The sequence below is a fragment of the Melozone crissalis genome, unplaced genomic scaffold, assembly GCF_028551555.1.
Source record: "Melozone crissalis strain CALT ecotype California unplaced genomic scaffold, PUWL_Pcris_2 ptg000006l_1, whole genome shotgun sequence".
Taxonomy (NCBI): Eukaryota; Metazoa; Chordata; class Aves; order Passeriformes; family Passerellidae; genus Melozone; species Melozone crissalis.
This window is the reverse complement of record NW_026535784.1, coordinates 37,600,714-37,615,212: the sequence shown is the minus strand read 5'-3', so window position 1 is coordinate 37,615,212 and position 14,499 is coordinate 37,600,714. Positions and strand designations below refer to the sequence as shown.

Below are 14,499 nucleotides of genomic sequence, written 5' to 3'. Positions count from 1 at the left end.
ATCTTTGCAATAGACAGGCTTTTATTTAGCTAGTCACAAGTTTACTTGAGGTGAAGCACCTTGTTCAGAGATGGTGCTTTGTATCTTACACTGTTGTACCATGTAATTTCACAGAGTAGTCTCTGTTCCACTCTCCAGGCAGTTGAACATTATCTCTGCTTCTCACCCTAGGGAGTGACTAGTTCATTGGCCATGTCATGCAATCATATCACAAAAACCTTGGGGACTGTCAATGTTTAATCTGCCCTTAATGAAGCCTGCCAGATCAGCTTACACTATTTGTCACTATTTTCTGGCCTGGCTGCCAAAGCCTTGGCAATGATTTGTGCTTCTAAAACAAGGAAAGAAATAGGAAGGCTTACAGTTGTAAGTGTTAACTAAAATTGAAATCCATGAAAAACCCAGGCAGAAATCCACCTTTGATGTGTTTCCTGTGTGTTCTAGGCTAGATGAAATCAGTTTGGTTTTAATCCCCATAATGACTATTCCTTGGCTGAACTCAGGCAAGATCCATGCAGGGACTGAGGCCAGATGTAGGGACTGAGGCCAGATGTAGGGCCTGCTTACTCTCTGGGGTAGACTAGAGTTCAGGAACCCTCAATCTGGAACAGTTACAATGGAGTGCAGGCTTGTGCACAGCACAAAGGCTTGTTAGTGGCCATGCACAGAGCCAGAATGTGTGTTTGTGCACTGAGATCCCTGGCATTTCTGTTTTATGAGTCACTATGCAGATCCCTGCCAGCTCAGGTGGCCCTGCACCCACATTTATAGGCATGGCCTTAAATGCCTAATGGCCACCTTAAATACTTCAGGCAGGAATGTCAGCCTTCAAAACCTGCCACGTAACCCAGGTGTCTGGAGAAGCTAAGCAGCAGCAAGGGCTGAGCAGCTGGGCATCTCCATCATACTTAGGCACAGAAGACACTGTGCCCGTCCTCTCTGAAGCATTTAGTCTGACAGAGCTCAGAAAGCACCTGTTGAACCCCAGCAAAACAGCTCCTGCCGTCGGGGACACAGAAACCTGATTCTACGCCTAATGAGCAGCCAATTACCGAGGCAGAGATTGGACTTTCAAGGTTAGTGCCTTAAACAACAGTCTGACTACAGGCTATGCAGTGGTCTTTGTTCCCTCCCGCATTCCCTTTGCTATTTGCTAATAGCAAGACAGCAGCTTTAGGAGGAATCCAAAGTTACAATAACCTAAAAAGATACAATTAAATAAGGGAATGTTGGTTATGCTTTTATCTGGCTGCTAGGAGATTTGAGCCCAAATCTGTCATCCCTTGAGTTCAGTAACTGGCTCTCATCTCTTCCCCAGTCAGCTTTTTTAAGAAAGGGAACATAAGAGAATGAGTATGAATGTATGACTCCCAGTTGGTCATGGGCATTTTCCTGCAGTCCAGATGAGGATACCAAGTTCATGGAGAGAATTTAATATCTTGCCATTCACAGTAGCCAAGTTAGACAGCTCTGTGCTAATGTGGTGGCTTTTGTGGGTGTCATTCCTGTGGATTGCTTAAGCACAGAAATCTTGGCAGGAGGATCTGCAGACTGCAAGGCACCTTGTGGTTAGGAGCTGACACCCTTGCCTGTGCCTCTTTGTGAATCTGTCTCTTCCTTTGTTTACTGCTAAGATTTCTTTTCTTCATCCAAAGCACGTCAACTGAAGTAGATGGGGAGTGGGACTTTTTCATTATAATAGGACCATGAGAGAGAGGAGACTGTAGTATGAAAAGCAGCGTAAATCTGATGAGCAGTCAGTGCCCTAGAAATAGAAGTAACCTGTCTGTGTAAAAGCCTGGTATGGAGTTAACTGAGGTGGTGTGACAACAAGAGATTTCCTTTGGAATGAGTGATGTAACATTGTACAAAGGGTTTCTATTGACACTTCTATCTCTGGCCAAAGTCATATATAATATTATGTTGTTAATATATTTTTTCATAGACCTGATGTAATGGCGTGGGAAAAGATGTGGAAAACATAATAAATACTGATGGAATTGATGAAAGACATTTAAAATAACATTTTAAATAACCACTGAAAGTCTGCCTTTCTCAGCTGTATGGTAGACTGTGGAGCTGCTATCATGTTCCATGAGGTGTGCCAAACAATGTGCAGATCATAACAACTCAATTTTTTTTTTTCTGAATCTATTTGTTGAGAGGCCATTTTTGCAGATCTTAGACTGTCAAGAGAAGCTTGAACTAGAGTGATCTAACTCCCTGCTGGAAGGAAACTAACAGCAAGTTCACAGGTTACAGCTGCATCTTTGTGTGCCTGAGTCCTGCTATGAATGCAGATCTTACTTTTTGTTAGTCTAACTGCCTTCTCAGCAGTATCTCAGCCAGGTCCCTTACAGAATGATTGGAGTTTGAGCTAAGAAGTGCAAGTGCTGGATGTGAACTTACTGGAAGCACAGTGGCACCAGTGAAATGTCCACTTCTGAGCTGTGTGCCCTGTCCTTTGCCTGAGGAAGCCACAGGTGTCCACGAGTTGGATACTCACAGACTGTCTACACAGATAAAGGAGAGGACTCCAAGTTCATGTTGCTTCCACACTGGAAGTTGGGTAAATGTTGCTTAGCTCAATCCAGAAGTCATGTAACCATGTTGGCACTGTGCTGTGGTTTTTTGTGTTAGAAGACTTGGCACAACTATAAAACATAGTTGAGCCTTCTCATTCTATGTCAGATGTTTTCTGCTTTTTAAAAAATAAGCTATTAGGTTCATTACTTTACCTGTTGTAATATTCATTTCTCAATTTGTCCCTGTTGCTGTCTTTGTGCAATGTACTCTTTGAAGTTCAAGGTTTTACATAGCAAAATGTCAGAACTACATGAGTTTAAGTGACAGCTTAGCTTTCTTATCTGCTTAAGGAATCTTTTCATTTTATTGCTTTTCTTTTTGAATATATTGACTTTCCTAGAGCCACTAAATATATGTTTCACTCGACATTGTCTAATTATTCTTTAGTTTTGTATATAAGATTAATTCAGAAATTGATGCAGACCTTTTGTTGCAAATATTTTCCAATTTTTTTTAATTTTAAAAAGGAAGAGATTGATTGTAATGCTTTGTGGTTGTATGTCCTGTGGATAGAACATGAGAGCCCTAGGGTTTAAAAGTGAAATGCCAGAGAGGCCTGACTCCTGTGTAATTGTTTGTCTAGGAATGTGATACTTGATAAATCATAAAATTCTCAGTCATGTAAATTTTAGACTGTATCCTGCTGATGCTGAACTTCCTCAAACCCAATTGAACTTAACACAATGCATCAAATCTTCATTTTTCTGTGTAAAGGAGAGAGAATGTTTAATGGTTTCACATCTTCATACAACCCTTGAGTTTCACAGACAAAAATGTGTTTGTGTGCACAGCCTCTGGTAAAATACTGCTCTGTGTGATTGTCAGAGTAAATCTGCTGTATAGGTCAATTTGGGTGTTCAGTGCAATTTTTGGAACAGTTTTCTTCTTTAATTTAAAAGTCCAGTGTCTTTTTCCCATTGCAGTGTAACCTCTCTGAGGGATTTTGTATTACAATATGTCCGATCACTTGTGGCACCAGCAAGTTTTTTGTGAAACCGTGGCCTTGAACACCTGTTTGGAGAAGCCACATCCCAAACAACACTTCACCTTCAGGCAGTATGAGTCTCTTTTGTAAAAGTATGTCCACCACACAAGAAAGATAAAGGCTGTGGGCTTTGAAGCAATGCTTCATGCCTGCTTTGTCCCACCTGGAGAGCCTCCTTTGCACTGCAGAATGTAGGAAGGAGGACCTTGCTTAAGTTTTGGGAAAATGTTCTGTAGGCCAGGTGCTCTCTCTTGTTCATCTTCTGAATAGAAGGAGGGAAGAAAGATCAATCTTCTGTATATATTAATGTGGTTCATGCTAATAACAGTTGCTAGGCTGACAGGTCAGGAGAGATACCAATCCACTGAGTCACTACACAGATATTGCCAAGGTAGGATTCTAGCAAAGTTTCCCCAACAGTGTTGTTCAAGCTGAAATCACCAGTTTTATGTCATATTGATCTGGTAGCTTTGCCTTCTTAACCATTTGACTTTTGATTAGTGTAACCAGGATAAGGGTTATCTGCAAGGGTTGCTGCAGGTAGAGGAGGGATGGGAGACATTTACCTACCTGTTTCACCAGGGTCACAAAACATTGATGTCCTCCCCAGCCAGGCAGATCTTTACTTGCTGACTTAGGAGGCTCACCCTGCCCAGCCCCATTGCTGGGGCCCTAACATCCCCCTGTCCCTAACATCATCTGACAGACCTGCCCTGCCCTCCCCACCAGGGCTGTGCGTCTCTGAGCTGAGAAGAAAGTCATATAAACAGCAGTGTGCTTTCTCTTCTCTACTGTACTGCTCGCTACGCCTCACTGACTCACACAGCTCCTTTCAGGCACTTCCTCGAGTTTTGACGTAGTATGATTTCATAGTGCAGGGTAAGTGACTTTGAAGCTGATATTTCGGTTTTGAGTAGGGTGGATGTAAGCAGTATTTGGGCTTACATCATTAAATGAGGTCCTGGTTGCTGGAAGAATAAACATAGAGAGAAAATTTCCACTCTGCAAGATGCAATATTGATTGCTGCAGTGAGCTGTGATGTCAAGTCTATGCTTCCCTTCCTCCTTGCTTCCCACAAGTGCTAAATAATAGACTTGTTTACTGGCATTTGCAAATTATTTTGCCTTTTTGAATGATGCCATGACATGCCCCCTATATTCTCATTTAATTTGTAACACCATTTGGATTTTTTTTATCCTACATTTCTAATGCAATTTTTAAATAACTGTATTTCCTGCCCCCCAGACAAATCAGCTCTAATTTTATAATGAGAATTTCAGGGTTAGAATATTTTTAAAAAGAATCTAGGCCATATACATTATGTAAGGTTACCATAGTAACAGTTTCTCCGAAGGGAAAACCGACTGTCCGTAGTTTCCACAGAAACCACTCCCTGCTGAGAAGGTGCCTCCAAGGGAAGTGAAAGGAATATAAATGAGAGAGAGAGAAAAAGACGCGCACAGATGTCATATGACCTCTGCGGCATCCCTGCACTGTTGCAGATCCAACCCAGCGTTTCTGGGTTTGTTTTCAGTTTGTTGTTTTTGACTGCATGAGTGGCACCTTCTCTTGTCATGTAAAGTCTGGCTGCCCTTCCCTGGCGTGGAACTGGTTTTACAGCTGGAGGTACGGCGATGCTCCACCTTGGCAGTGAACTGACCACAGCAGATACTAAAGTCCAGTGCTCTAGGAACCACTGTGCATGGGAGAATTTAAATGGTAAAAGAGAATTTCCCCTCTTTTTTATTAACTTTTTTTTTGCCTGAAAGAAGTCAGCAAAGACAAACAGGTATGGAAATGCTTCCTTCCAGAGAGAAACAGGAGAGAAGGGAAGCTCAACTAATTTGTCAGTTAATGGTTTTGTTCTGTTGGGGTACGAGCATACACTGCTAGGAAAAATGTATTCTGAAAGGAATAAAAAAACCTCAAGTCCTAGGATTTGTTAACTGATAGGGGGAAAAAATGGTGAAATGTCTTTAATGTACTTTAATATCATGGGGGCAAGTATGGATTAACATTTCTGAAATCCTTTTGCTCTTATTTTTTTCACAAACAGCATTGATTTGTTTTGGCTTTTTTTCTTCAAAGGCAGTAAAACTGTGACATTCATTCAAGGCTTAGTGCAGCCATAACTACAGATTAACGCTCTGGCTACTTCATCCTGTCATCTCTCTGCTGCTTTCTGGGGAAAGCAGGCTGACATGGTTATTAAATCTGGCAGCTGTGTTGTATGCACATGGGAAGCAAGTAGAGCACAGCATATAGAAAATGAGTAGCTTTCAGATAGCAGCCTTCATTTCACTGCTGCAAGACTTGAAAGGCAGCCTAAAAAGCTCTTTCTCTTCTTTGTAATCACCAGTCGCTGGATCAGTGCGCAAATATCACAAATACAGTTGCAAATGTAAGTATTCCTTGCCTGTGTGGTGCTTTCAGATTGCTAATTAAGGTTTCTACCTTAGTCTTCTGCTTGAAAAAGCAGAGAGATGAAAGCTGAAAACATCCTGACAGGGGAAGCTTCTCTGCAGTATTGTTCTGGCTTTCAGTGGAAGAGCTGCTGAGGGAAAGGGATGCTTGAAAGCTTTCCAGAACAAGTAGTTTGCAGTTGTGTTTGTTGATTTTGGGGATGTCTGCTTGCTATTTTTTCTGTGAGGGGAGAAGTCCAGCAAATGCTGGTACTTACAGAGAGATGTTTTTCTGCTTAGAATAGATATACAGCAAGAAAGACACTTCAGCAGGAATAGATAGTTTGTGAATACATAGAAGAAAAATTTTCCGTGGTATTTTTCACCTGGAATATTTTTTTTAAAAATCCATAAATGCGGACCCGGACTTCTCATTAAGGAACTCGGCAGTACCTTATTTTCAGAAGCACAAACAAATAGTCATCATAAGGGGCACCAGTAAGTCTGCATCTGACCTGATAAGAACAATGAACATAGCACGGTGAGCAATGCATGTTTTTCACCCATCTCATTCCGTCTGTACAGGAAACAATCTTTATCTGCCACAGTGGCATCAAGACAGGATAGTAAGGTGGCTTGGGAAGCAGTGGAGCTGAAGGTTTCTCAGCGTTGTGGTGATATTGTAAGGAAGAAAATTGATACTTGACAGTTTATTTTTGGTCTCATAGCGCTGAAGAAGTAGTATGTTGTTTTTTATTCTCTCTGATTCAAAGCTTCTGTATTGCCATTGTCCTATCGAGTTTATGGCTAATGAATTCTTACCGTGCTGTGCATGAAATCTGCTTCTTGAAAACAGCCTGTGATCATTACCAATTATAAACAGTAGTCAGATAACTGCACAAGAAATGCAGGCTGTAGCAAATTTGTTTCAATTTTTATGTCATCTTTCTTGCTTTATTTACAGTTTTTGTTATTTCCTGGGGACCAGTGGTACTGTCAGTTTTTCATGAGCCATGTGAGAATGCCACTTGCACAGTTAACAGGTGACTGCCATTAACTGAATAGGGAGAGAATATGTGTGTAGTTTGCTGCAATAGAGGACTAAACATATTCATGGTATAACCCATAATGATGCTGTAACACAGGTATTTGGTGACTGTTGTGTTTATAAGCTGCTTTTGAAATATTTGAGCCTCATCTTACAGATGTATATGTATAAATGCCTGTCTTCACTGTAGCAAGTAAAAGCTGATTTTGAAGCTTCCTTTTCCTTCCTCTTGTCTCCTTTTTCCCCTCACAGACATAAATTCATAACTTCCCTGAAACTTATTTGTGAAGATGGTCATTTTTAATGACAGCTGCGGAGCTCAGCTTCCCGAGCCTCAGTGGCAGCCAGCCAGCTGCTGAGACAAGTGGTGACCTTTCAGGACAATGTCTCTCACAAAAATGTCAAAATATTAAAATGGCAGACATCAAATGCCATGTGTGTGGAGAAGGGCAGTCATCTGGCAGGCTTTCAGCTGAAGACAGTTAATCCACTGCTTGTTTGGATTATACATTGAAAGCCCCTGCCTAAGTCTCTTAAATATAGAGAAATTATTCATATGTGTCCTGAATAATTTCAGAAGTTCTTCTGGGAAAATTTGGGACATGGATGGAAAATTTCAGAGCTGTTGTATTTAAAATCTACTCAGGCATCTTCCTGACAGATATCCTGAAAAGAAGGTTTTGGTCTTTAACTTTGCTCTTTACATTATATGCCAGTTTTGCTCCCAAATCTCTTATCCAGAATGTAAATGGATCCTGATGAAGCTTAAGCAAAGTTCATTGATGTGCACAGGATGCTGAAATTCTGATAGCACGTGCACTGACTTTTTAGGCATTTGCTCACTGAATGTTAAGCAATCCCCTGCAGTTTTTGGTGCTGCAGCCCTAAGCTGAAATCTCATTTGCTACTACATGCATCAATGCTTTGTAACTTTCTCTGAAGGCACTGAGGTGTGAGCGCTCCCGTGCTCACTGGTGTGTCAGATTCTCAGATACCTTTACCCCTGGTAACAGATCAGTGACACTGATAGGGTATCTCAGTGGTTTCAGCCCTGCTGCATAAATATTTCTGGGAGGTGTGAAACCTTGGCCTGTAGGAAAGGCAGGCAGAGTGCATGGCTGATCAGGGAACAAACCTGTTCACCTTGTGCTTGACCTCTCTTGGAGAGTAGGAAGGGGAACACCAGTAACTGCTCCAGACCAGTCTTGTCCAGCCGGTTTGCAACTGGCCACGGTTCAAGAGAATTTTCAGTATTCTCCTTGCAAAGCACAGGGTGAGCTGCCAACACAGATAACCCCTGCAGAGCATTAAATATTTAGATTTAATAGTGCCAAATCCATTGCTACTTACCAAGACACCAAAAAGGAAAATAGTTTTTTCCAGTATTTCTTTCCTTTTTCCCTCCTGTTTCAAGGTCGGAGTTCTATGTCACTCCAAGTGTTTTGTCTTACTACAAGCAAGCAGCTTTTTAAAATTTTGTTTTAGTGTTCTTCCCTTCTATTCATAGAGGAAGTGTTTCCTCCCCCCTCTGCTCTTTAAAACCAGGAACACTGCATTCCATGATCACCTTCTCTCTACTGTAGTATAGGAAAGGCTATGTATCTGTGTTGGTCTTTTCTTTCCAGTTAGTATTCTGTGATCCCTGCTCCTTTCTCCTAATTCTCTACAAGAAGAATTCTGTGGCAAATGAACTAGGTAAGGACAAATTCCCATAAACATCTTACAGTAGTTAACTCCTCCTTTCCTTCCTTTCTCCTTTCCCTTTTCTTCCAAATTTTACCTGCTTTCATACAAACATTTCTGTTATTTGAGAATTACTAAGATATAAAAATCTGTTAGGAAGAACAACATTATGCTCATTTAGTTGAGGAATAAAAAAGAAGCTAATGCATCAGTTAATGTAACTTAACATAGCTCAGATACCTAGGCTGAGTTTTGGATTTTGATTTTCAAATGAGAAGCCACATGTAAGCCCAATCTATTTAATCATCTGATAATGTTAAAGAAAAAAAATAAATAGGGATGCTGCTATTTTCTGTGAGCTTTGCTTGAAGAAAAAAATCTGAGAAAAATAACTGCAGCGGCCATAATTTCTTTTAAATCAAATTATTCAGGACTTGGTTGTTTCCCAAGAACTGTGCAGTGTCAGATTGATTCAGTGCAGTTCATTAAACATCTGTCAGTATACCTCATATGAAATTCTGACTTGCATCAATGGCATTATCATTTCATTCTGCATTTATTTTATTATTACTCTTTGCTATTTCTGCAGCATCTAGGGATACTGGTTTTTGTTACTGAGCTAGGTATTGTACAGAAACAGAAGGTAATCCTTGCCCCCAGACTGCTTACAAGCTCTATTACAAATAAATTGAAACCTTCTTTGCACTCACTTACTACCTTTCTTGTTTGGCTCTTTATCTGCATTCAGAACACAGATGTTGGTACTGTGTTATCTGAACTGGTCTTTAGGATACCAGAATTTGCTTAGACATAGGCTTGAAATTACAAGTAATTAAAATTAGGGAATGACATACACTTACTGTGACCTTATTTTAAAGCTGTCATACTGGTTCACTGAAAGTATCTCCCTTTAGGCTGTTAGTATTTAGGTATTAAGTTAATGAATTTTATTAATTGAAATTAACTCAACTGACCAAAACATGGTTATAATTACAAAATATTTCTGGACCACCAACAAAGATTTTCCTTAAAATTAAGATGCTATTGCCAATTACTAACTTAATAAGATTCATGATAAACTTAATTACTAAGGTAATAATATTCATTATTAAGTTTAATGAAGTATGTTTACTTTTGATTATTTACAGAATCTAAATTTCAGTGTTGATTATTCACATGAAATAGCAGCAGCATGACACATGACTATCACACACTAATTGACTCATGGAAGATGTACCGTGATTTGGGGTGGACACTGACGTTCACAATATGGGTGAGATGAGAGTCTCACAGATGAGAATCTTCATTTGCATTTTCTGTAAGACCAATTCTCCCCATCACTCTGCTCCTTATCCATCTTACCAGTAGATTTCAGGAGCAGTCACACATCTGTTAACATCACCTTTTCTACTACCTTTTGTTTGGATGATATGGTGTAAGGTACACACTGGTTTTGATACTCATAAACTAGGACTAAACTGCCATCTGAAATCAGTCAGGACAACTCTGTAGTTCACAAAGCCCCATTAAAACACACTATTTCATGCTGAAGGTACTTTATGTGTTCAATTTGTACACTCTTCAGATCATCTTTCACAAAGCGAGGCTGTAGCATGTGAATACAAGTTGTAATTTAACTGAGTAATGTAATCAACATATCTGAGCCCAAAGGCAAATTTATTCTTTCTGGAAATGTGTATCACATAAACCACTATGATTTCTAAGAGCCATTTTTATTTTGAGGTGATAAACCTAGTTGTATATGCAGAAATAAAAAATCCGAAGGATCCCAGAGGGCCAAATCACAGTTGAAAAGATATTCTACTTTGAATTTCCTAGGATTTTTATATTTCATTTTGAAATTATAATTCATGATATCTCTTTTTGCATTGACACCACAATTTGTATCACTTTAGTGACATATTAAAAATGAAATTTAAATTTATTCTGACAGTGTCACTGTTGTTCCTTCCATAAAGCAGTTGAAAGGATTTATACAAATGCAAGCTAACAAATATGAAGGGATGTTGTACTCCTCAACTGACTTTTTTTTTTTTCATACAGGGAATCATGAATAAAAGTCTGAAAGATTATTTGCAAGCATGCAATTAATCATAAATCCAGCTTGATCTGGATGCATAAAACAATAGTATTTCAATCTGGTTAGTATTTTAAAAGGATTTTGCAGAACTCATTAGGCTAGGAATATTAAGATGGGTACCTCTTTTCTTATGAGACAATAATGTGATTCCCAAAGGGATAAACTAGAAGGTCAAAGACAAAACAGTTTAACCCCAGGAATGGTATGGATTACTGTTAAGAACATTCTGAAATCCTCTCCTGCCATTCATTTATTTCAAAGCATTCTAAAAGTAATGACCTAATTTTAAAGATAGTAAATCAGAAATAACCAAATCACTAAAGCTTGTTTGTCTTTTTGAAACATGGGTTGTCTTAATTTAAAGACTTCAGTACTTTTGAGTCTCTTTTACCTATCTAGAGGAGCAATTGAAAAATGGGTTTTTTCTGTTTTTTGCTATTCTGTTCCCCCCCCACTCTTCAATTCAGTGGGAATTGAGGGGCTCTTTTTAAGAAAGTAGAGAGTTTGCAGACTGATATTGAGCTACCTCTGTTGAATACTTTGTCATCAACCAGCTTCTGTTGTTATTTGGAAATAGGTTCACTGAAATAAGTGATTTTAGCAGAATGCAGAGTAGATCCTACTGGATGTCAATGCTACATTTCAGAAAGAGGAAGTTGACATCAACTCCCTTGGCATTCTGAGTGTTGCCCTACTGACGTACCTGAAATCCATAGGTTGCCATAGCTTTGTTACAGTATGTGTGGCCCTCAGATTTTTAATTAGTCAGTAGTAATTGCTGTGTAAAAGTCAAGGTAATTGCTATGTAAAAGTAAAGCAATGAGGCTGAAAATTGATTAAAGAGTTAGATAACTAACAGCCAAATTATTTTAGTATGTTTGGAGTTCCCAGGACAATATACTTACTCACCTTGGGCCAAGATATAGCCATCCTAAAAGTGAATGCAACTCATACTGCATATTCCCATGGCAAAATTTTACCCCAAATGGGCTTCCAGCCATCAGTGTCCCTACTAGGTGGACTGGCCAAAGTACTCTTTTTCTCTATGAAATTAATAGTGTATGCTTTAAAATGAGAAATCGAGAATTTGTTCAGCTTTTCTTTTGTTTTCGAGAACATGTTGAGAGTAAACATAGTGAAGCTTGTAACATAGATGCCATTGTATAATGCTTATAATGAATAACATGCTATGACATCAGAGGTCTTCTAGGAATCAATAATTATTGATGAGGAAATAAGTAATTATTTTCACTGTAATTATCAGGAGACACGTGATGATTTGCTTTGGTTCTGACCTTGATTGTTCATGCACTGAAATCATATTTGCAGTTAATTACTTCTTTTCCAGAAATGCTCATAGCTTGTTCAGCATCAGAGAGTGTAGATAGGGGAGGACCACCATGTAAAACACTTCTGGTTTTTTGGGAAGTGTGAGTTTTGGGAAAACAAAAGGCCTCACCATTGGCTTACAGTAATGCTTTTTAAAATGGTTCTGTGCTTGAAATGTTTTCTGAAAGGTTTTTTTTTTGCTTTATTCTTGAAGATGTGAGGGCAGATAGACACATCTGAGTGCAAGTGCTATGGAGAGCAGAAAGCAAAAATCTCTTTTTGATGTTCCTTGATGCTCAGCCAGCTAACTCTAGCAGAAACCAGAGCTGATGTTATGATTTACAGAGCTGTAAAAAAATAGCTTAGATCCTTAAGCAGCAGAGACCCCACCCTACTCTGATCCTATCGTATAGAAAGCATTTTCCTGTAAATATTCTTCCCCCCTGTCACTGAAGAAAGTTTGAGTGTTGTCAGAGCAACAAGTGGTGCAACATCACTATGTCATTTGGGATTCTGATGAACTATCTAAATAAAGGTGTTAATATAGTGCCTTTATAAAGAGATCCCTTCAGCTGATTGCTTTTATCAGATATGGGGATGAAAAGTAGGTATAGGGCTGCCTGTCACTGTCCCTAGGCCAGTGGGTCACAGTCTTCACAGGACTGTTTGTCAGTGGGTATGTGTATGTACCATAGTCCATAGCACTTTGTTTATCTGATTCAGAACAGATGCTCAAATCACACAATTTCCATGAAGGAGGAATTGACAAAGAGTGCAGCTGGGGAGAGGATGGTACAAGAAACTCCATCCATCATTCCCCAAGAGGCACAATGAATGGCTTAATTGTTGCTGCTAACAATTGTTGGCCATTTTTATTTGCTATAGCCAAAGTATGATCCCACTAAGAGCCAGCTTGGGGAAATACAGTGACAGGGCAGTCTCTTTGTTCTGTTCACTTGGCATCATTCACTGAATAGATTCCACTGGCTTTGTCTGGACCAAGACCTTCTACTATTGCTCACCTGCAAAGCATGCTGCTTGACCACAGTGAGGCCTTGAGCTGGCTACCATAGTTGAAATTAGGAAGGAACAGTGAGGAAATAGTACAGTAAGCAATAAAACCAGCATTATTTCATACTGGGAACTTTCTGTAAGACAGTATGTCTTCTGAGAATGCTGCCCATGGGAATACTTCTCTTACCAGAGTTCCTTTCAGTGCCTTGTGAATTTAATCTTTCATTGAAGTGGATTGGATGCATGTGGTTTAATATTGTCCTCTATTGCAAGGTTTGTATTTAAGAGATGCTACACAAGCACTAGGAAAGGACAGAAAACAGGCTGCCAGTATCGCCAAAAAATTCATCTCCCAAGTGAGTATGCATTGGGTCACAGTGAGGTTAATGCGCATATTTATGTGATGTTAAAAAGTCATTGTCTGGGTTGAAGCCTCTCCCTGTTGTTTAGTATCCTACTGAAAAGCTGAGGATTTTCATAGTTCTCAAATAAAGACACCTGAATTTTTGTCACACAAAGTGACCTGATTTTTCTTAATCTTGTTCTCAGAAACAATTCAATTTTGGCTGATTTTTCTTTTTTTAATGAGGCAGACATCTAGCATGAAAAATTTCATGCTAGCCAGTAAAGGCTGTCAGTCTCTTAAAAGCTGAAATAGGGTCACTTAATGGAGAAATATAAAATTACCATGTTTATCGATTATAGTATTAAAATGCACAATCAACAAAAAATTCTGAGCAAACATCATGGTATTTTGTACCTTTGTGTATCTGTGTATCAAGGAAGTTCCTAAGTATAGCTGTAACAAGACTTCTTAGAAAACCACCCCAAATGGTAATTTGTTCTGTTGAGGATGATATTAAATATCTCTGTGGGTTCTTCCCCTTCTCAAAAGTGACATTGGAGCTTATTGTGGAGTCTGAAATTGCTATGGAGGAGGAAAGGAAAAAAGACTGGACCATCTTCAGTTGAAATGCTGCTGAGAAGGTTTAACTTTTTTCCTTATTCACAAGTTAAACAGAGTTTTGACTCTGCAGAATATTTGCTTTTCAGAATGCATGTGATCTGTATTGTAGACACCAGTGTTCTTGAATCCTCTGGAATATCAAGGGGTTTTAGATGTCATAATATCTATGGATGCCAGTGGGATGAATTCAAGATAAGATTCTGGCTGACTTGTCATTTTTTTATGTCTTTGACCTGGCCTTAAAATGACCAAGAAATATAGCTTTAAAATAACTGCATGAATCTGAGCAATTGCTGAATTTTAGCAATTACAATGCAATAATCATTGCCTCCTTCTGTGAGGTCTTTCTCAGCTTGAGCTTGAGTCGGAAAGCAACCAAGAGC

General features: G+C 39.2%; 1 protein-coding gene across 10 annotated transcripts in view; it reads left to right on the top strand.

The window, feature by feature from the left end:
* The first annotated feature begins 4,982 nt into the window (after positions 1–4,982).
* Positions 4,983–14,499, top strand: part of TRIM2 (tripartite motif containing 2) — an 85,213-nt gene continuing 75,696 nt past the window's right edge. For 4 of the 10 annotated variants that reach the window (XM_054291158.1, XM_054291132.1, XM_054291151.1 and 1 more), the window contains exon 1: positions 4,983–5,291. The gene's annotated coding sequence lies outside the window, so the exon portion shown is untranslated. The other 6 variants (XM_054291246.1, XM_054291195.1, XM_054291255.1 and 3 more) reach the window with 4 other exon arrangements.